The sequence below is a fragment of the Sarcophilus harrisii genome, chromosome 1, assembly GCF_902635505.1.
Source record: "Sarcophilus harrisii chromosome 1, mSarHar1.11, whole genome shotgun sequence".
In the NCBI taxonomy this organism is placed as follows: domain Eukaryota; kingdom Metazoa; phylum Chordata; class Mammalia; order Dasyuromorphia; family Dasyuridae; genus Sarcophilus; species Sarcophilus harrisii.
In genome coordinates, this window is record NC_045426.1 from 573,398,281 (window position 1) to 573,420,050 (window position 21,770).

At 35.0% G+C, this 21,770-nt stretch overlaps 1 pseudogene; it reads left to right on the top strand.

The window, feature by feature from the left end:
• The first annotated feature begins 8,479 nt into the window (after window positions 1-8,479).
• Window positions 8,480-9,332, top strand: LOC100919665 (annotated as a pseudogene).
• The last annotated feature ends 12,438 nt before the right edge of the window (window positions 9,333-21,770 follow it).

The following is a 21,770-nucleotide window of genomic DNA, read 5'->3' on the forward strand; positions in this document are numbered from 1 at the left end:
GTTACTTAATCCTGTTTGCTGCAATTTCATCATCAAATGTGTAAAATGAGCTAGAGAAGGAAATGGCAAACCACTCAAGTATCTTTGCCAGGAAAATCCTCAAAAGAAGGAATGAATAGATATCTCTAATCTCTTCCATCCATCTTTCTAGAATGATAGGATATTTTTCTCTTTTTTACTCTCTCTTAGCTAGAGGTATAGCAGGAAATTAACACTCAACACTGGTCACTCTCCTCTCTTTAAAGAGAGGGTATCAGATTAGAATTCTAATTACCTGTTGCCCCTAAATATTGTTAGTCTAGAAAAAATAATTTTTTGTTTCAATCTGTACTTGATCATTGACTTTTAACAGGGAAGTGTACTTTAGGGTATACTATTTTTTTTGTCATTAAGAATCATAATATATCATATTTTCTTTCTTTCCCCAAGACACCCTGTATAGTGGAAAGTTGAATCTTTTGAGAACCATTGACCCCTGGGATCCATACTAGGGATGACATGGAAGAAAGGTGGGAAAGAAGACAAACATAAGACTAACTTTTTAGTCCTATATATGCAATTCTTTTTTGAAAACATGTTAAATTTCTATAGAGGACCTTAAATGCACAATGTGTAAATATACATGGAGCATGGAGCATGTGGATACTATTCCCCAATTCTTCATCTTTTCCTAAACTGGAGCTGCCTTCTTTAGTCAATCTGTATCTACACTTGTTGGTTGAGGTAATTTCCCTAAAGAATTATCATACTTCTACATATCACTCTCAGGTCTTATGGGTAACTCTGATAGGAGAGGAAACTCTTTCCAAAATTTTGATGTTATGGCATTATCAATTAATTAGATATCAGAATTCATAATTGTACTTAAAACTAACAGTGACTAATAGATGGGCAAGAAACTAGAAAAATGGGAAAACCAAAGGTAAAAGAACTAATATCACCCCACTAGAGTTTTATTTCATATCTTTTCTATATTCTAATATATTTCAAATATATTATTTAAAAGTGATTTAACACTACAACACTTTTCTCAGAGTATTGGTAAGATGTTCTCTCCTAGTTTGGAATTATGCTCAAAAAGTTATCAAACTGTGCATACCCTTTGATCCAGCAGTGTTACTACTGGGCTTATATCCCAAAGAGATTATAAAGAAGGGAAAGGGACCTGTATGTGCACGAATGTTTGTGGCACCCCTTTTTGTAGTGGCTAAAAATTGGAAACTGAATGGATGTCCATCAGTTGGAGAATGGCTGAATAAATTGTGGTATATGAATATTATGGAATATTACTGTTCTGTAAGAAATGACCAACAGGATAATTTCAGAAAGGCCTGGAGAGACTTACACAAACTGATGCCGAGTGAAATGAGCAGGACCAGGAGATCATTATATACTTCAACAACAATACTATATGATGACCAGTTCTGATGGACCTGGCCATTCTCAGCAATGAGATCAACCAAATCATTTCTAATGGAGCAGTAATGAACTGAACCAGCTATGCCCAGAAAAAGAACTCTGGGAGATGACTAAAAACCATTACATTGAATTCCCAATCCCTATATTTATGCACACCTGCATTTTTGATTTCCTTCACAAGCTAATTGTACAATATTTCAGAGTCTGATTCTTTTTGTACAGCAAAATAACGTTTTGGTCATGTATACTTATTGTGTATCTAATTTATATTTTAATATATTTAACATCTACTGGTCATCCTGCCATCTAGGGGAGGGGGTGGGGGGGTAAGAGGTGAAAAATTGGAACAAGATTTGGCAATTGTTAATGCTGTAAAGTTACCCATGCATATATCCTGTAAATAAAAGGCTATTAAATTTAAAAAAAAAAAAAAAAAAAAAAGATGTTCTCTCCTAGGTATCTTTAAGAGGAGACTAGAAAATCTCATGCTTCAGATGGAGAAGATACTGACTTGCTTGGAGATAAAGGATTGGAATGATTGATCTCTAATTGACCAATGTAATAACCTACAGGGTTATGAGAAAAATTACTCGGAATTAAAGAACCTAAATTCCCTTCTCTCTTCCCATCTAGCAAGAGGATATAATTTAATACTGTAGGACTCACAGCTGTTTGAAATTTTGGCAAGTTGCTTCTTGCCAACTCCCTAGCCCCAGATTATGAAGATACTGGCTGTTTTGAAATTAAAGGTCTTGTCTCAATAAGTGATAAATAATGCATTCTCTGGAAGTTCTGAGAACAGAGCAATGCCAAATAATTTATTTCTTTACTATCACATTAAAATTCACAACACAATTCTTTAATTACCATCTCAATATAATTCTCCAAGAAGTTTGCCCTAATTGCATTGTTGATATGCAATGATGCAAAAAAGATGTTAGTTGTTTTTCCTTGTAGCAAATGACTGACTTTAATGTGTACTGACTTATCTATCCACTTGCTAAAAAGATCGGTCTAGGAAGGAGCCCCAGAAAGTTGCCTCTCTATCACATGATGTTAGTTAAACATAGGCATACATATATAGAGGCAGACATGCACTCTCATATTAGTGTTGTCCCCAAGTAAGGCATAAGGAAGCAGGAAATCCCCCTATAGGTTTTCAGGATGGAAGTGTAAAATGGACATTTGTGTTGAAAAATTCACCAGAAGGTATGTGAAACAAACACCACGCAGCTGCAGCTGTTTTGTTTTGCTTTTGAAGAAAGACTGCCGATGTATCACAAACAATTTCAAGGAGTATAAGGAGAAAGGAAAGAAGGAGGAAAATGATAGATTACAGTGAGTGGGTGGTGGGGAAGGAAAGGTAATATCTAAGAATACTGTACAATATGATTTTGAAAATAAGGAATAAATAGCTTGATATCATCTGGATCATTGTAGTTTATTTCCTTAATTTGATTTTCTCCTAATAGAAGTCTGTTTTTCTGATAGGTGAATAGGTTAGAGTCCAATCAGTACTGCCTTAAAAATAGAAAATAATTTTAAAATATTGTTTTCAAGCCACTGAAATTTAAGACTCACATATTCAGGAAAAAATAATCAGCCTCTTTAAAAACATGGTTTTTAAAACAGGGTTGAATTTTTAAAGGGGACCTTAGATGTACAACTCATAAATACCAATACTGGCTGGTTGAAGTGGTTGCCCTAAGGGATGGCCACATTTCTACATCTCATTCTCATGGTTCTAAAAGTAATTCTATTATGGTGGACTTCTATACAGGAGATATATGATTGCTATAATCATAACTGTAGCTCCTGAGACCCTGTTGATGTGCTTCTTATTTTAACAAGTCAGTCAAGATGACACCATTAACTCTTGCTCATGAAACATTTATTAAGCAAGAAGACAAAAGCAGGCATCATTATAGTTCATCTAATAAACTTTGATACTTACTTCCCCTCCAATGTACACAGCATCAGTGATGGGGACAAACTTAGAGAATTTTGTAGTGAGGGACATGAGGAAGGAATCTCAAAGGTCCAGGTAACTCACAATTCTGGACAACAGATCTTGATGCTCTTAGTGTCTTTAGGGAACTGTCCATTCCAAGTATAGATTTTCAGAGCTTCTGAAACACTTTGATACAGGATTTCTCAGCATTAACCTTAGTCCTAAAAAAACACTCCACTCAGAACTATGTTTCTCCTCAAGCTGTTTGTCTATATTTCTCACATAAATGTCCTTTTCTGCCCCCTTTCAATAAATAAAATGTCCACATAAAAATAGGAAGTACCTTGCATACATTTTTATAGGCCCATTGAAATATGTATACCCGCAAACATAAGGATTTATATATATATACATACATGCTTTTTTCTGCTTTATATTTCATTTATTGTTTTATAATCCATATGTTTTCTTATAGACAGTTAAAAGGAAGGACTGTTCTAGATCATACATCTAGATTTTAGTCTTTAATTTGTAAATATCATTAAAAAATTCAACATTTTGTGGGCTTGAGGGATGAGACTGCTTTCAGGTTCTATTATAATTTTTGATTCATAGGGTTGTCATTCTCTAAACTCATACCTGCTATGAAAAACACTCAGATTTGATTTCAGATATAAGGGTGAAATGTTCTAGGCAGTGATGAACCATCAGACTGAAGAAGGGATATATCAGGGTCCAACTACTGAACTGACTCTCTGAATATACATTTATTATCTACTATTAGTTAGGCACTGCACTGGAGATAAAAATACAAAAATGACACAGTCTAATCCTCAAATAGTTTATATATTATCCAAAAAAAACACTGCTATACTTACCACCCACTCTACTGGACTTAGTTGACTTCTAATATAAAATGATTCCATTGTGGAAAAACAAAAAACAAAAAACAAAACCGTATCCTATACACTCCTCACAGGATATCTTTGAGTCATAAATGAGATTATATAGGTAATGACATTTTGTAAACAGAAAATCACATAAATATAATATTCCCCTACCCCATACCATAGATATAAAGATATTAAGAGATAAATGAATATGTATATATATATATATGCTGATGATGACAGTTTTCTAGCATTCCAATTCCATTTTAATAAGCATAGTTTAAAGAACAATTAACCCCAATGTTATATAAACTATTTGAAAAAATAGGGAATGAAGGAATCCTACCAAATTCCTTTTATGTCACAGACATGGTACTGATACCTAAACCAGGTAGGTTGAAAACAGAGAAAGAAAATTATAGACCAATCTCCCTAAAAAATATTGATGCTAAAATCTTAAATAAAATATTAGCAAAAAGATTACAGAAAATCATCCCCAGGAAAATATACCATGACCAAGTAGGATTTATACCAGGAATGCAGGGCTGGTTCTTAGGAAAACTATTAGCATAATTGACTATATATATATATATATATATATATATATATATATAAAACCAAATTAACAAAAACTATATGATCATCTTAATAGATGCAGAAAAAGCATTTGATAAAATCCAACATCCATTCTTAATAAAAACACTTGAGAGGATAGGACTTTTTCTTAAAATTGTAAGGAGCATATATTTAAAACCATAAGTAAGCATCATATGCAATTGGGAAAAACTGGAACCTTTCCCAGTAAGATCAGTAGTGAAGCAAGGTTGCCCACTATCACCATTATTATTCAATATTGTATCAGAAACACTACCCTTGGCAATAACATATTAAGTACTAGCCCACTTACTGAACTAAAGAACTATTAAGCACCATGCTAAACTAGATAACCATTGCCTTTATCAATTCCACTGACTTAACACCTTATAAGAATCCTTGTTTCAGAACTCTAGCCCATAACACAAAAGCTATATCCAGCAGCTCAAGTTAAAGGTTTGATATTCAAAAGTATACAGGTAACCAAGCTTGGGTTTCCTTGTTAACTATTTCACTCTAAGAGCCCATATTTTCATAATTTATTTCTTCTCCTTTCTTCATTCTTTCGTTTCTCCACCCTATTACAATCCCCATTATCAATTTCCTACCAGGTGTTGGATTCCCTCTCTCTATCACATACACCCTTTCTCTGAAGTAACCCAAAGTCCTATCTGATTTCAGGACTTGGATCTACCATTCATTTCCCAATAGTCATTGTTTGGGAGACTTTCGCCTTGCCATTTCTCTTCACTATTCTTTTTTTTTAATTAATTAATTTATTTATTTTTAGGATTTTTTTTATTATAATAACTTTTTATTGACAGAACCCATGCCAGGGTAATTTTTTTTACAACATTATCCCTTGCACTCACTTCTGTTCCGATTTTTCCCTCCTACCATCCACCCCCTCCCCTAGATGGCAAGCAGTCCTATATATGTTGAATATGTCATAGTATATCCTAGATACAATGTATGTGTGCAGAACCAAACAGTTTTCTTCCTGCACAGGGAGAATTGGATTCAGAAGGTAAAAATAACCCGGGAAGAAAAACAAAAATGCAAACACTTTACATTCATTTCCCAGTGTTTTTTTTTTTTTTTTGGGGGGTATGAAATACTTTCTTGGGAAAACAACAGACCTGGAAAATAGGCCTAGGAGAGACAATCTGAGAATTATTGGACTCCCAGAAAAATATGATGAAAAAAAGAGCCTGGACACTATTTTCCAGGAAATTATCAAAGAGAACTGCCTAGAAGTCATAGAAACAGAGGGTAAAATAGACATTGAAAAAATTCATCAATCACCTACTGAAAGGGATCCTAAAATCAAAACACCAAGAAATATAGTGGTCAAATGCTAGAACCCTCAAACAAAGGAAAAAATACTCCAAGCGGCTAGAAAAACCAGTTCAAATATAGAGGAGCCACAATAAGGATCATCCAAGATCTAGCAGCATCCACATTAAAAGATCAAAGGGCCTGGAATATGATATTCCGAAAGGCTAAGGAACTCTGTATGCAACCAAAAATAACTTATCCAACCAAAATGAGCATCTTTTTCCAGGGAAGAAGATGATCATTCAACAAAATAAGTGAATTTCACCTATTTTTGATGAAAATCCACTATTCTTTTAAAAATTTATTCTGGCATGCTGTAATAGCAAGAGCCCTTGTCAGAGATCCTGGGTTCGAGTTTCAGTTCTACCATTGAATGACTTTGAATAACTTGACCTTTCCTGCTCTGATTTAATAAAAGAGTTCTAGCTTGATCCTTTGACTCCAAATCTAGTGCTTTGGCTACTATGCCATTCTGAGAACAAATATTTATCAAAAGAAAATTCCTTTTATTGTTGTTGCTCATTTGACTCCATTTGGGAATTTCTTGACAAAAATATTTGAGTGGTTTGACATTTCCTGTTCCAGCTCATTTTATAGTTGAGGAACCTGAAGCAAACAGAATTAAGTGACTTGCTCAAAGTCATACAGCTACTTTCTGAGGCCAGATTTGAACACCTGAAGATGTCTTCCTTTCTCCATGCCAAGAGCTCTATATCTTATACAGCCTGTTGAAAGTAAACACATGTCACTATTTTTAAATCCCATTCTACCTAAGAATTGAAATCTGCTTCCCTATCACACTTTTTTCTGGGTGGAATATGAATTAATTTGAATTTTTAAAGTGATGGTTTGTTCTCTGCTTTATAACTCAAAACAATGAATAATACACATTTTGGATAAGAGAAAAAATGATTCCATTGTAATAAATAAGGAATAAAATAGAGCCCACCATTTTGAAAAAAAAAATTACAGAATTCTATTAAAGGGTTTGGGAAAGTTAGCATGGCTTAGTGGGATAGAATACCAGGACTGAATCAGAAAGATTGAGGGTCAAATCTTGTCTTTGATACTTCTAATCATTTAATCTTTAAGTACCTCAGGCAGTTCTTTAGAATTTATCTGCTATGGTCATAGATCTGGAGCTAGAATCATCTAGAGCTAGGGGATAAAGAATGCAATTGTCTTGCATTATAGATGGGAAAGGAAATGTGACTTATCAAAAGTCATTTAAGTAGTATGAAATCATAGATGGGTTGTCCACTGGTGAAAGAAGTTCCCACACTCTAGATCCCCAATGCTAATAGTCACTAATCATTCACATACATATAAACATATGTGATGTATATATGTGTCTATGTATACAGAAACATATATGTGTTTGTATACATTTGTGTGTGTATAGCTTAGCAAACCTAGAAAGAAATGGTCCCATTAAGTTGTCAAAAGGGTAAATGAGCAAAAATATTTAACAAGAAATCTTTGGACTGAGAGAAACACCTAAATAATCAAGTTGGGAAACTCTATTTTTAAATACTATTATCCTATGATCTTATGAAAAAGAAAGTCAAATAGCATTTTTTAAGAATAATGCACCCATCCAAAAAAGGGAAATGAGGAAAACCAAGAAAACATTGTATACAATAGCAGCAATATTGTTTTAAGAATGACTTTGAGAAAATGTCATTTTGACTATTATAAATATTCAAATCAAATATAAAAGACCTCTGAAGAAAGTCGTTATCTGCATCCAAAGAAAGAAATGGTAAAGAGAAATATGTAGAAAATAAATGGACATATATGTGTGTAAAGGGCAGGAACTCTGGAGAAACATACTTAAGGCTGAGTGTGATTGATTTAACCCTACAACAAGGTGTTAACTCAGTGGAAGCTAGGAGATAATGGTTATCTAGTTTACTTGTACTTAGTGTAGTTCTCCAAGTTGACACCTGTTCTACAAGATGCACACCTACAATGATGTACTTATCATAGAGTATATAAGAGCTCAGAGATCTGGGAGGAAGACAGACGCAAAGCTCAAGACCTTCTTGGTGGCTGGTTGTCTCCTTCACTTCTCTACCGAGCCTAGAGAGAAAACTGAACATTACATAGACGTCTATGTTTATATATGTAAATATATATGTTTGTGTCTGATAGTAGCCATCTCTAGAGTGGAGTGGAGAAGGAAAGAACAAAATTAAATAACTATTATATATATATATATATATATATTTTTTTTTAAATAGCTCATCGTTGGGGTTCGTGCTGAGCCCCCAATTCTGCGCCCGCCATGGCCAACAAGATGGACATGTCCCTGGATGACATCATTAAATTCAACAGGAGCCAGCGTGACGGATGCGATGGGGACCAAGACCAGGACCAAGACCAGGACCGAAAACGAAGTTGGGCTGGAGCCCACGGCGGCCGCAACGGCAGGAGCGCACAGATAGCAGCCCGCCAAAGACAAGGCGGGGGCCCCATACTTAACAGGCAAGCCATGGTCCGTGGTGGCGGCAGGAACCGACCCGCGCCCTACAGCCCACCAAAACAGCTTCCAGATAAGGGGCAGCCCGACTTGTTTGACAGTGGCTTTCTAGGCGGGGGTCTGATCCGGAACAGGTGGGCCGGGGCCCGTGGAGGCAGCAGGAACCGACCCGCGCCCTACAGCCGACCCAGACTTACAGACAAGGGGTATCCCGACAAGTTCCACAGTGACTTGGAAGGCGGGCCCGGACTTGAGACCGGCACCAAACTGCTGATCTCCAATCTGGATTGCGGGGTCTTGGATGCCGATATCCAGGAACTATTTGGTGCATTTGGAACTCTGAAGAAGGCAGCTGTACATTATGATCGGTCCGGTGGAAGCTTAGGGACAGCAGATGTTCACTTTGAGCGAAAAGCAGATGCTCTGAAGGCCATGAAACGCTATGATGGTGTCACCTTGGATGATAGACCTATGAACGTCCAGCTTGTTCTATCACAGATTAGTGCACAACGAAGACCCGCACAGAGTGGAAAGAGAGGTAGAATGACTGAGAGCTGTGGTTCTGGAGGCGGCACCCGAAGAGGCGGTCCTGGAGGCCAGCGAGGACCAGAACGAGGGACTGGAAGAAATTCGAAACAGCTTTCCATAGAAGAACTAGATGCTCAACTGGATGCTTATAATGCCATGATTGAATTCGAGTTAAACTAGCCAGTAGATTTTCATTCTTCTTTTTGCTAGACGCCTCTGCTATCAACCAATGATGGATTTGTTTCTTTTATGTTTTGAAATAGGATTTAAAACTCATGTAAAGGGTTTTTTGTTGTCTTTTTTTTGGAGGGGGGGAGAAGAGTGGGTTGTTTGTTTGTTTTAATTCTGAAACAGACCTGTTTTGTACCAAGTTATTTTGGGGATAAATTACTGGTTGCTGTGGTGGAGAAGGTGGCATTTTCACCTTGGCCATCATAAAACAGAAATGTGGGTAGAAGTGGAACTGTTTGCTTCATCCCACTGCTAGTGGGCTGTGTATGAGGAGCAGAAATTTCATTTTCGAGTTCGTACCTTGCTGAGTAGACTAGGTGAATAACCCCCATCGGGATGGTTATCTGGACTGACCATGCCATTTAAAAATGAAATCCCATTTTGAGAACCCATATCCTGGCCCACGTATGCAAAGTGGGTTCTTATGTGTTTAGAAGTGAGTGAGGTTCAAAGGGGTGGATTGGTTATGAAAAAATGATTGTACATTTATATGACAAAAGATAGTACCGACTTATCTTTTATGTAGGGGATAAAAAAGGTTTCCCATCAACATTTGGAACTATGAAAAGTATTTTGACATTTGATTGCTTTTTCTTCATGCTCTGAATCAAATCTTAGAATTTACTTTTTTAAAAAAAAATTAGCTAGTTGTAAATAGCTGAAATTTCATGTTCAATCATCTTTCTTATCGTACTATGTTATGGAAACGTTTGTTTTGTTCCATAAATTTAAGAAAATAAAAATTAAATTAAAAAAAATAATGCCCACTGATTATGGTAGTGTATGCCCATAATCCTAATTTTCTGGGAAGTGGAGACCTATTAATCTCTTTAGTTCAGCAGTTCTTAATTGTAGTGGATTAAGCTAATTGGGATTTCTTCACTAAGGAATTTTAACATTAATGTGTTGAGCTCCCAGAAGGGGGAAAACACTATGTTGCCTAAGGGTGGGCAAAGTGATCCAAGTCAGAAACAAAGTCCAGCAAAACTCTTATACTGATGAATGGTGAGATGGAGCCCATGAGTAGTACCTGTATTTTTAGTCTAAGTAAGATAAGAAGACCCATGCCTTAAAAAAATGCAAAATAAAATAACATGGTAAAATGAAAATAAAAATGATCATAAGGAGGGCAGGGACAAGAATTAAAATAATTTGGGACATAAAGAAAATTCTAATCTATCGATTAACATTGAATAAGACAATCATATTTCAGGCCCTGTGCTAAAAACTAAGGATACAAACAAAAGGAAAAGATAATACCTGTCTTTAAAGGATCCCACGATCTAATGGGGGAAGACAGCAAGGAAACAAATACGTACAAACAAGATTTATACTTGATAAATAGGAAATTATCCACAGAGGGAAGATAGAAAAATTAAAAGAAGTTGGGGAAAGTGTCATGTAGAAGACAAGATATCAGTTGGCACTTAAGTGGGGTGGAGAGTGACATTGGAGAGGAGAGGCAAGTTTACATGGTGGGACCTATAATTTAGGAAAATCATGTGGCAAAGGGCAATATTTCTACCTTCATTTTCTTTGTCATCAAGTGATAGGTGTAAGAGGGAAGGATAACCTAAAAGCAATGAGGGCAAGATTTATAAGGCAATTGAAGGAACTTGGTAAAAGAGGGAACTCAAGCTTAATTTGTCTGCTTGTTCATTAATTCCATGAAAATTATAAAACAGCTAAAGAAAGAGTAAATAAGTATACAGACCATTATTAAGGCATATAAATATAAATAAAAAACTAAGAAAATTATTTAGGAGAACAAAACAAAAGAAATCCTTTTTAGTGAATGAAAAAATAAGCAAAAAAATTGTAGGGTAGGTCAGGAAGGTTGGGATTTGACTTAACCACTTAGTGAGTAGGAGAGAGGAAAGAAAGAAAAAATGGGTGAAGGATTAGATAGCTAAATAAAAATAAGAAGGAAGAAATAAGGTTAGTAAAACCCTAAAACTAAGGAAAATCTAATCAAATAAAGGGGGGAGAAATATTTGAGGAAAAGTGAGACATGCAAATGGGTTGATTTGAAGTATATTAAGCAAAACTAGTTACTTGTACAAAGTTCTATATTAAAAGCAAAAGGAACCAAAAATATCAATTAATTCAGAGCCCACAGTCAAAAGATCCAAATATACATAAAGACTTAATGGTGAAACCTTAAATAATGGGTGTGCTGAAGAACAAGTCATTGAAACACTTAATAATCATGTGAAAGACAATGTTATTGAAAAAGCAATATGTCAAATTTGTGATACATTCAAGGTACTCTTTCGGGGGAAAATGACATCTTAAAAACTTAGAGTTATTAAAAAGAAAAAGTGAATTGAACATGCATTTTAAAAATAAGAACCTACAAAATAAATGCACTCCAAGTCATCACAAAAGAGAAAACATTGAAGTTAGAGGAGAAACAGATAAAAATAAAAAATTTTAAAAAGACTACAGAAATGATAAACAAATCTTGTTCTTTGAAAAAAATTGAAACTATTAACAAACCTTTAGCTAAATGGATTGAAAAGAAGGCAGAAAAATAGTCAATAAAATAGCAAGTGAACTAGGTGAAATCAGAATAAAGCTAGAAGAACAAATCAGAAAAAAAATGATCAGTTCTTATGCATGATATGCAAAAAAAGCTAATTAACATAAAACTTAGAAGATTTTCTTCAAGAAAAATTCTAAACTAACTGAATAGATAGATAATCCTATCTCAGAAAAGAAAAAAAATTAAATATAAAGTAACTATGAAAGAAAGAAAAAATATAAATAAAATCTTGTCAGCATTTACCTAGGATATCATTCATTGTGACCAAGTTAGATTTATATTAGAAGATCCAAAAATATTTCAACATTAGGAAAACAATTAGTATATTTAATCACATTAACAATACAACTATCTAGCATGACATGATACTTTAGAAAAAGCCTTTGACAAAGTACAACACTAATTTATGAGTTTTAAAAAAATTCTACAAAATACATGTAAAAGAACTATTTTTAATATCCTAATAACTGTGTAAAACTTAAAAGTAACATGCCATGGAAATATACAAGAAGTTTTCCCAATAAATAAAGAGTAGAGTAACGAATTATTTTCCTTACTCTCCCCAATATTATCTAATATAGTCCTAGAAATGCCAGTAATAGCTAGTAATAGTAAAAGACAAAAGAAAGAAATTAAAGTCCAGATATGGGCAAAAGAAGCTAAAACTACTCCTGTTTGTTGAAGTTAAGGGAATTTGCTTAAAACATCTTTTTATGAAATTATGAAAAAAACTAAATGAGGTAATTAATAGCTTCAGCAAAGTCACAGGCTTTCAAATAAACTTATAAATACAACATTTCTAACTGATAATAATAATATAATCTAAGGGAGAAGAAGAGAAACTCCCATTAAAAATAACTACATAATTCACAAAATATTTGTGATTAATAATTGGGTTATGCAAAGGGCTCCTTAAAGAATTAAAGAACCTCTCCAAGGCAATTCCAATCAAGTTTGGATAGAAAATGCATCCAGAAAAAGAATTAGGGAGATTGAATGTAAATCAACTCATACTATGTTCACTTCTTTTTTCTGTTGTTTTTCCTCTCCCATGGTTTTTCCATTTTGTTCTGATTTTTCTCTCCCAACATGATTCATAAAGCAATGTGTGTTTAAAAAAAAAAAAAAAAAAAAATCGATTTAGGTAGGTGGCGCAGTGTCTAGAGCACCAGCCCTGAAGTCAGGAGAACTTGAGTTCAAATTTGGCCTCAGACACTTAATACTTCCTACCTATGTGACTGTGGGCAAATCACTTAATCCCAATTGCCTCAGGGGGAAAAAAAGAATTAAAGGACCTGAAAATAAAATGAAATAGAATTTTCAAAATTTAGATAATAAAAATGGTGGGAGGAGGAGATATTAAGTAACCACTTAAATAATTGAGAAATATTCAGTACTTATAGGTAAGCCACTCTGGGACAATAGAAATGGCAACACTGTCATAGTTACTTTACAATTTTATTATCTATTCAAAGGCCTGTTTTATAGAACTTGACCACACAATAACAAAATTCATTTATTGGAACACATATAGAATGTTAAAGGAAATAATGAAAAGTGGTAGAAATGAAAGAGGAATAGCACCTCTAGAGTTCAAATTATGTTATACAGCAACAGTTGTCAAAACCATTTGGTATTGGTTTTTAAAAATAGCTAAATAAATCCACGGAACATACTAGATGGAGGAGAATCAAAAATAATGAAACTCAGTAACCTAGTTTTCACTAAGTCCCCAAATATATCATTTTAGAAAGACATTATATTTGATAATAACTGCAGATAAAATTAGAAAACAGTCTTGGGTAGAAATGATATGTAAATCAATTTCTTACATAATTTCTTATGCTAAATTCAAAATATTATATGTGCCCTGAATATCAAAGCCCATTTTTATGATAATAAATAATTTCATTATAATATTTATATTTCATATATCTATGGGATGTTTATATTATGTAATATAAATATATATATATATATTATTTACATTACATAATATAAATAATTTTAAATAATAAAATATTTATGATAATAAATAAAGATATTTTACCATTAACATAAAAAACTAGAAAAGAAAATAACATACATCTTTTAAAGCTATGGGTTGGAGATATTTTGTTAACCAAAAAAGGGAAAGAGGAAGTTATAAAAGATAAAAAAATATTTGGACTACGTGAAATTGAAAATCAGTATATCTAGAATGAGAGGCAAAGAAGTTACATATGGAAAAAAATCTTTATATTAAATTTCTCAGACATAGGTTTGGTATGTAACATAATAGAGATGTCTAATGAAAATATGTTAGTGGTGTCAGAGAAATGGGACTACAAAACCATAAATAAGGATCCCTTTGGGGTTGCATTTTGATTTAGAAAAAACTTATTTTGATATTATCTGCTATTGTATTTTTATTTCGTTTTGTTAGATATTTTCCGATTACATTTTAATCTGTCGCAAGGCACACTCATGAATGTTAGACCATATGTTCAATAGTTTTATACACATAACTAAAAACCATTCCCCAATAGAAGAAATAGCCAAAATACATGAAAAAAAAGTTCTCAAAAGATGTTCCTACATTGCTAAAAATGAAAAAGGCAAATCAAACCACCAAGAAATTTTACGTTAGCCTAACAAATTGGCAAGATGACAAAACATGTGAAAAATCAATGTTGAAAGGACTGTGAAAAGACTGACATACTAATTCATTGATTATGGAGTTACAAATTAGTACAACAATGATAGAAGCCAATTTTGACTTATATAAATTAATGTATTTAAATGTCCATACCTCTTGACCTATAGACTCTCAGGCTAGGACTACATCTCAAGTAAACAAATCAATTAGCCTGCTAGATACCAGGCACCTGCTAAGCGCTGAGAATACAAACATATGTGTAAAAAAAGAGAGTTCCTGCCTACAAGGAGTTTACAATTTTTTCCTTTTTTTTTCTATTTTTTTAATAACTTTTTATTGACAGAACCCATGCTGGGTAATTTTTTACAACATTATCCCTTGCACTCACTTCTGTTCCAATTTTTCCCCTCCCTTCCTCCACCCCCTCCCCCAGATGGTAAGCAGTTCTATGCATGTTAAATAGATTACAGTAGATCTTAGATACAATATATGTATGCAGAACTGAACAGTTCTCTTGTTGCTCAGGGAGAATTGGATTTAGAAGGTATAAATAACCCCAGAAGAAGAACAAAAATGCAAGCAGTTTACATTCATTTCCTACTGTTCTTTCTTTGGGTGTAGCTGCTTCTGTCCATCCTTGATCAATTGAAACTGAGTTAGGTCTTCTCTTTGTCGAAGAAATCTACTTCCATCAGAATACATCCACATACAGTATTATTGTTGAAGTATATAATGATCTCCTGGTTCTGCTCATTTCACTCAGCATCAGTTCATGTCTCGCCAATCCTCTCTGTATTCATCCTGCTGGTCATTTCTTACAGAACAATAATATTCCATAACATTCATATACCACAATTTACTCAACCATTCTCTAATTGATGGGCATCCATTCATCTTCCAGCTTCTAGCCACCATAAACAGGGCTGCCACAAAAAATTTTCTATTTTGTAGTCAATAGTGATCTCTAATTCTTCTTCAGTCATAAATTCCTTCCTCTTCCACAGGTCAGAGAGGTAAACTATCCTATGCTCTTCCAATTTATTTATAATCTCATTCTTTATGCCTAGATCATTAACCCATTTTGACCTTATCTTGGTGTATGGTGTTAAGTGTGGGTCAATGTCTAGTTTCTGCCATACTAATTTCCAATTTTCCCAGCAATTTTTGTCAAATAATGCATTCTTATCCCAAAAACTGGGGTCTTTGGGTTTGTCAAACACTAGATAATTAAAGTTATTGGCTGTTTTGTCCTTTGAACCTAACCTATTCCATTGATCAACTAGTCTATTTCTTAGCCAATACCAGATAGTTTTAGTAACCGCTGCTTTATAATATAATTTTAGATCTGGTACAGCTAGGCCCCCTTCATTAGTATGTGCCAAATACTTTCCCTTCTTTAGTATCTCTTTGAGGTTTAAGCCCAGTAGAAACACTGCTAGATCAAGGGGTATGCACAGTTTGATAACTTTTTGAGCATATTTCCAAATTACTCTCCAGAATGGCTGGATGTGTTCACAATTCCATCAACAATGTATCAGTGTCCCTGTTTTCCCACATCCCCTCCAACATCCCATGTTATCTTTCCCTGTCATTCTAGCCAATCTGACAGGTGTGCAGTGATATCTCAGAGTGGTCTTAATTTACATTTCTCTGATCAATAGTGATTTGGAACACTCTTTCATATGAGTGGTAATAGTTTCAATTTCATTATCTGAAAATTGTCTTTTCATATCCTTTGACCATTTATCAATTGGAGAATGGCTTGATTTCTTATAAATTAGTCAATTCTCTATATATTTTGGAAATGAGGCCTTTATTGTAATGAGCTGAGGCTTGAGTTGATGCACTGAGGTCCCAAGCACATGAAGCTAAATAGTAATTGGACCATACTCTATTAATATACATGCTTGGATAAAGAATGGCCCCCGCCCACTCTCTGTGCAAGTCCTGATGTGTTGTATAGGAAATGACTATTTTGGTGGGTGGAGGCAGAGAGACAGAAAGAGAGGCTGGGAGAGATTGAGCCTGGGTTCTATGCTTATAGCTGCTGGTCATGTGGCTGTTGGTCTAGCTAGCTTCTTGACTCAGCTACATACATTGCTATTGCCCATTCTCTTCCACCTCCGATCTTTCTTCACTGAGAATAAAGACTGACAATTTTCCCCTAACCTGAATTCCTGACTCCGGCTGATTTTAAAATACGCAGTCTTCACACTTTATCAGAACCTTTGACTGTAAAAATGTTTTCCCAGTTTATTGTTTCCCTTCTAATCTTGCCTGCATTAGTTTTGTTTGTACAAAACCTTTTCAATTTGATATAATCAAAATTTTCTATTTTGTAGTCAATAGTGATCTCTAGTTCTTCTTCAGTCATAAATTCCTTCCTCTTCCACAGGTCAGAGAGTTAAACTATCCTATGCTCCCCCAATTTATTTATAATCTCATTCTTTATGCCTAGATCATTAATCCATTTTGACCTTATCTTGGTGTATGGTGTTAAGTGTGGGTCAATGCCTAGTTTCTGCCATACTAATTTCCAGTTTTCCCAGCAATTTTTGTCAAATAATGCATTCTTATCCCAAAAACTGGGGTCTTTGGGTTTGTCAAACACTAATAATTAAAGTTATTGGCTGTTTTGTCCTTTGAACCTAACCTATTCCATTGATCAACTAGTCTATTTCTTAGCCAATACCAGATGGTTTTAGTAACCGCTGCTTTATAATATAATTTTAGATCTGGTACAGCTAGGCCCCCTTCATATGATTTTTTTTCATTAATTCCCTTGAAATTCTTGACCTTTTGTCTTTCCATATGAACTTTGTTGTTATTTTTTCTAGGTCATCAAAATAGTTTTTTGGGAGTCTGATTGGTATAGCGCTAAACAAACAGATTAGTTTAGGTATTATTGTCATCTTTATTATATTTGCTCGCCCAATCCAAGAGCATTTAATATTTTTCCAGTTGGTTAGATCAGACTTAATTTATGTGGAAAATGTTTTGTTTTGCTCATAAAGTTTCTGATTTTCCCTTGGCAGATAGTTTCCTAAATATTTTATACTATCAGTAGTTACTTTAAATGAAATTTCTCTTTGTAACTCTGACTGCTGGATTTTGGTAGTGATATATAAGAATGCTGATGACTTATGTGGGTTTATTTTATAACCAGCAACTTTGCTAAAGTTGTGGATGATTTCTAATAACTTTTTAGTAGAATCTCTGGGATTCTCTAAGTATACCATCATATCATCAGCAAAGAGTGATAATTTGGCTTCCTCATTGTCTATTCTTATTCCTTTAATCTCTTTCTCAACTCTTATTGCCAAAGCTAGCATTTCTAATACAATTTTAAATAGTAACGGTGATAGTGGGCAACCTTGTTTCACTTCTGATTTTACTGGGAATGGTTTCAGTTTGTCCCCATTACATATAATGCTTACTGTTGGTTTTAAATAGATGCTACTGATTATTTTAAGGAAAAGTCCATTTATTTCTTCTCGCAACTCCCTTAACTTCTCCTTTAGGAAGTTAGATGCTATACCACTTGGTGCACATATGTTTAATACCGATATTGCTTCATTGTCTAAAGTACCCTTTAGCAAGATATAGTTTCCCTCCTTATCTCTTTTAATTAGACCAATTTTTGCTTTTGCTTGATCTGAGATAAGGATGGCTACTCCTGCTTTTTTGACTTTACCTGAAGCATAATATATTCTGCTCCAGCCTTTTACCTTTACTCTGTATGTATCTCCCTGTTTTAAATGTGTTTCCTGTAAACAACATATTATAGGGTTCTGACTTTTGATCCAGTCTGCTATCCACCTCCTCTTTATGGGACAGTTCATCCCATTCACATTTACGGTTAAAATTACTAATTCTGCATTTCCTGCCATTCTAATATCCCCAGATTATGCTTTTCTTTTTCTTGCCCTTCTTCCCCCCTTCCATAGTATTAAACTTATTGGTCCCACTTGCATCACCCAGCTCTCCCTCTTTGGAATCCTTCCCTCCTCCCTTTGAATCCCTTCCCCTTTCTTATACCCTTCCCTTATTACTCTTTTTCCTTTTCCCTTTTCCTCTCCCACTTTTTAATGAGGTGAGAGAAGATTCTCTGTAAAACAAATATGTCAATTATTTCCTCTTTGAGCCAACTCTGATGAGAGTAAGATTTGCACAATGTTCCTCCCCCTCCCTAAATTCCCTCACATATGATAGGTTTCCTTTGCCTCATTGTCGCATGTAGTTTCCCTCTTTTTATCTTCCCTTTTCCCTTTTTCTGACACTATCCCCTTTCCATTTCTACTTCCCTTTTTTAATGCTATATCAGTAAAATGAAATTATACATGTGGTTTTTATGTATATCCACAACAGAAATGCAGTTCTCAAGAGTTCCTTTTACCTTTTTCTACTTCTCTTGAGTGCTGTTGTTGGAGATCAAATTTTTTGTTTAAGTCTGGTTTTTTCCTTAGAAACAGATTCAATTCCTCTGTTTCATTAAATGTCCATCTTCTTCCATGGAAAAAAATGCTCAGCTTAGCTGGGTAGTTTATTCTTGGCTGCATTCCAAGTTTTTTTGCCTTTCAAAATATCAAATTCCAGGCCCTTTGATCCTTTAATGTTGAGGCAGCCAGATCTTGTGTGACTCTTATTGTGGCACCTTGGTATTTGAACTGTTTTTTCCTGGCTGCTTGTAGAATTTTTTCTTTAGTCTAAAAATTCTGAAGTTTGGCCCCAATATTCCACAGAGTCTTTATTTTAGGATCTTTTTCAGAAGGTGTTCGATGGATTCTTTCAACACCTATTTTACCTTCTGGTTCTAATACTTCTGGGCAGTTCTATTTGATGATTTCCTGTAAAATAGTATCTAGGCTCTTTTTTTCATCATAATTTTTGGGTAGTCCGATGATCCTCAGGTTATCTCTCCTAGATCTATTGTCCAGGTCTGTTGTTTTTCCAAGTAAATATTTGATATTTTTTTCCAATCTTTCATTTTTTTGGTTTTGCTTGACTGATCCTTCCTGTCTCAATGAATCAGTCATTTCTTTTTGTTCAGTTCTGATTTTTAGTGAGTTAATTTCTTTATTAGCTTTTTAAACTTATTTTTGTATATGTCCAATTGAGTATTTGAGTGAGTTGTTTTGCTCTATGGAATTTTTTTCCATTTCACTAATTTTTTTTTAGTGAGTTATTTTCTTTCTCCAATTCACAAATTTTGTTTCCCTGCACTTCTTGGGAGTTTTTTACCTTTTCCAATTCACATTTCAGGAAATTGTTTTCTTTTTTCACTTTATCAAATTTTTCTTTTAGTGAGTTAGATGTCTTTTCTGTACCCACTTGCATAGCTTCTCTTTCCTTTCCCCATTTTTCTTCTAGTTCTCTTTTAAGGTTTTTAATCGTCTCTTCTAGGAGAGCCTTTTGTATTGGAGACCAACAATTGTCTGGAGACTGTCTGCTATTAGTCTCTTCAGGGTTGAAAAGCTGTTCTCTTTCTGAGTAGAAACTATCAATCGTCCTTTTGATTTTTTACTCATTTTGTTAAAAACCTGTAGGGTCTGCCTTCAAGGCCAAGAGGTTACCAGCTTCCTCTGCAGAGCAGTGAAAGGTGTATGGATGGGTAGCTGTCCTGCTAGCAGGCCACAAAAAGCAGCAAGGTACTGGAGTTCTCTGGGAAAGAGTTCCCCACCCAGAAGTAACTCAGGCCTGCAGGGCAGAGCTTGGAAAGTGCCCTGCAAAGAACCCCTGCTGTGTGAGATAACGACTGCCCTGGGGCTAGATGCTGAGCAGTGAGAGTTTCACTACTCCAAGCCAAATCCCACATTGGGGCTGTGGGTATTAGCAGTTGAGCAGTGAATGGATTTGCAGGGACCAGAAGTGTCTCTCCCCTCCCCCCCCACCCAAGCACAGTCCTGCTGGGGAAGTTCTATTGCCCCAGGCTGAGCCCTACACTGTGCGGATTAGAGGCTGCCCAGGCTGTGCCCCCCTGCAGTGTAGGTGTGTAACTACCTCTGCAAAAGACCGGAACTACAGGATGTGGCTGCAGGGCTGTGTTTCAGTCTGCCTGAATCACTTCCGGGTTTGAGTAGTTACAGCCAGATCTTGTTAGGTTCTGGCGTTTTTTAAGAGTACCCTCTGTTTTAGACTTTAATTTCTGTGCCAGTTTATTGCTTTGTAATCAAGGCAGAGCAGTTAGTCTATAGCAGAGTCGTCTCTATAACTTCTCTAGTCACAGAGATCATCCCAGCCCCTGGTCTGCTCAGTAAGCTAGTCTCTTGCTGCCTGTGCTAGTCTATTCCTGGCCCCTCAGAACAAACCTTTCCTGGAGATCTTCCAGATTGACTTCAGCTGGTAAGTTGTAGTGCTTCTGATCGTCATGAATTTAAGCAATGAAGAACTATTTTTGAGGCTGAATCAAATAGCTAGTTATGAGAGGAATGAGAAGAGCTTAGAAAGTCGCATGTGCCTTCTCTGCCATCTTGGCTCCACCTTAGATATATGTTTTACATTTCCCAGGAATGAAAATGTTAACTTTGCTAACCTGAACATTTCCCTTAAAATGAGGTCTCCATGATGAACTGGCCAATCACATAGAAGGAATCCTCTAGGAAGAGAAGTCTGCTTGATAAAAGTAGAGAAAGAATACTACAGATCAAAAATGAGCCCATAGAGAAAGGAGTGTCATGGATAAAAAGAAAAGCTTCAAAAACATTTATAGAAGCATTCCTGGAAACAAAGTAAATGCTGATTAGTTGGAGAATAGATCAACAAATTAAAGTATATGCATGTAATATGTTTAATATATGGATGATTAATTAAGACACACAGACACACACACACACATAGACAGAGAGAGAGAGAGAGAGAGAGAGAGAGAGAGAGAGAGAGAATAAACCAAAGGGAGATCCACAGTATTCAGCAGAGCACTTCAAAATGAAATCACTAAGTTAAGAAGAGGTAGAAACAAGATGGAGGTATAGTAGGAAGAAATCACACACACACACACACACACACACTCACGGCCCATTTTACCTTGATAAACCATGGATCATAAGTTATTTTTTTTATGATTCTCAGTTCAGTATTCTTGTTAGAAAATAAAATTTTAAGACATTTTAATGGACTTAAATATTTAGTTTAGAGAATTCTTTTGGTTGACCCTG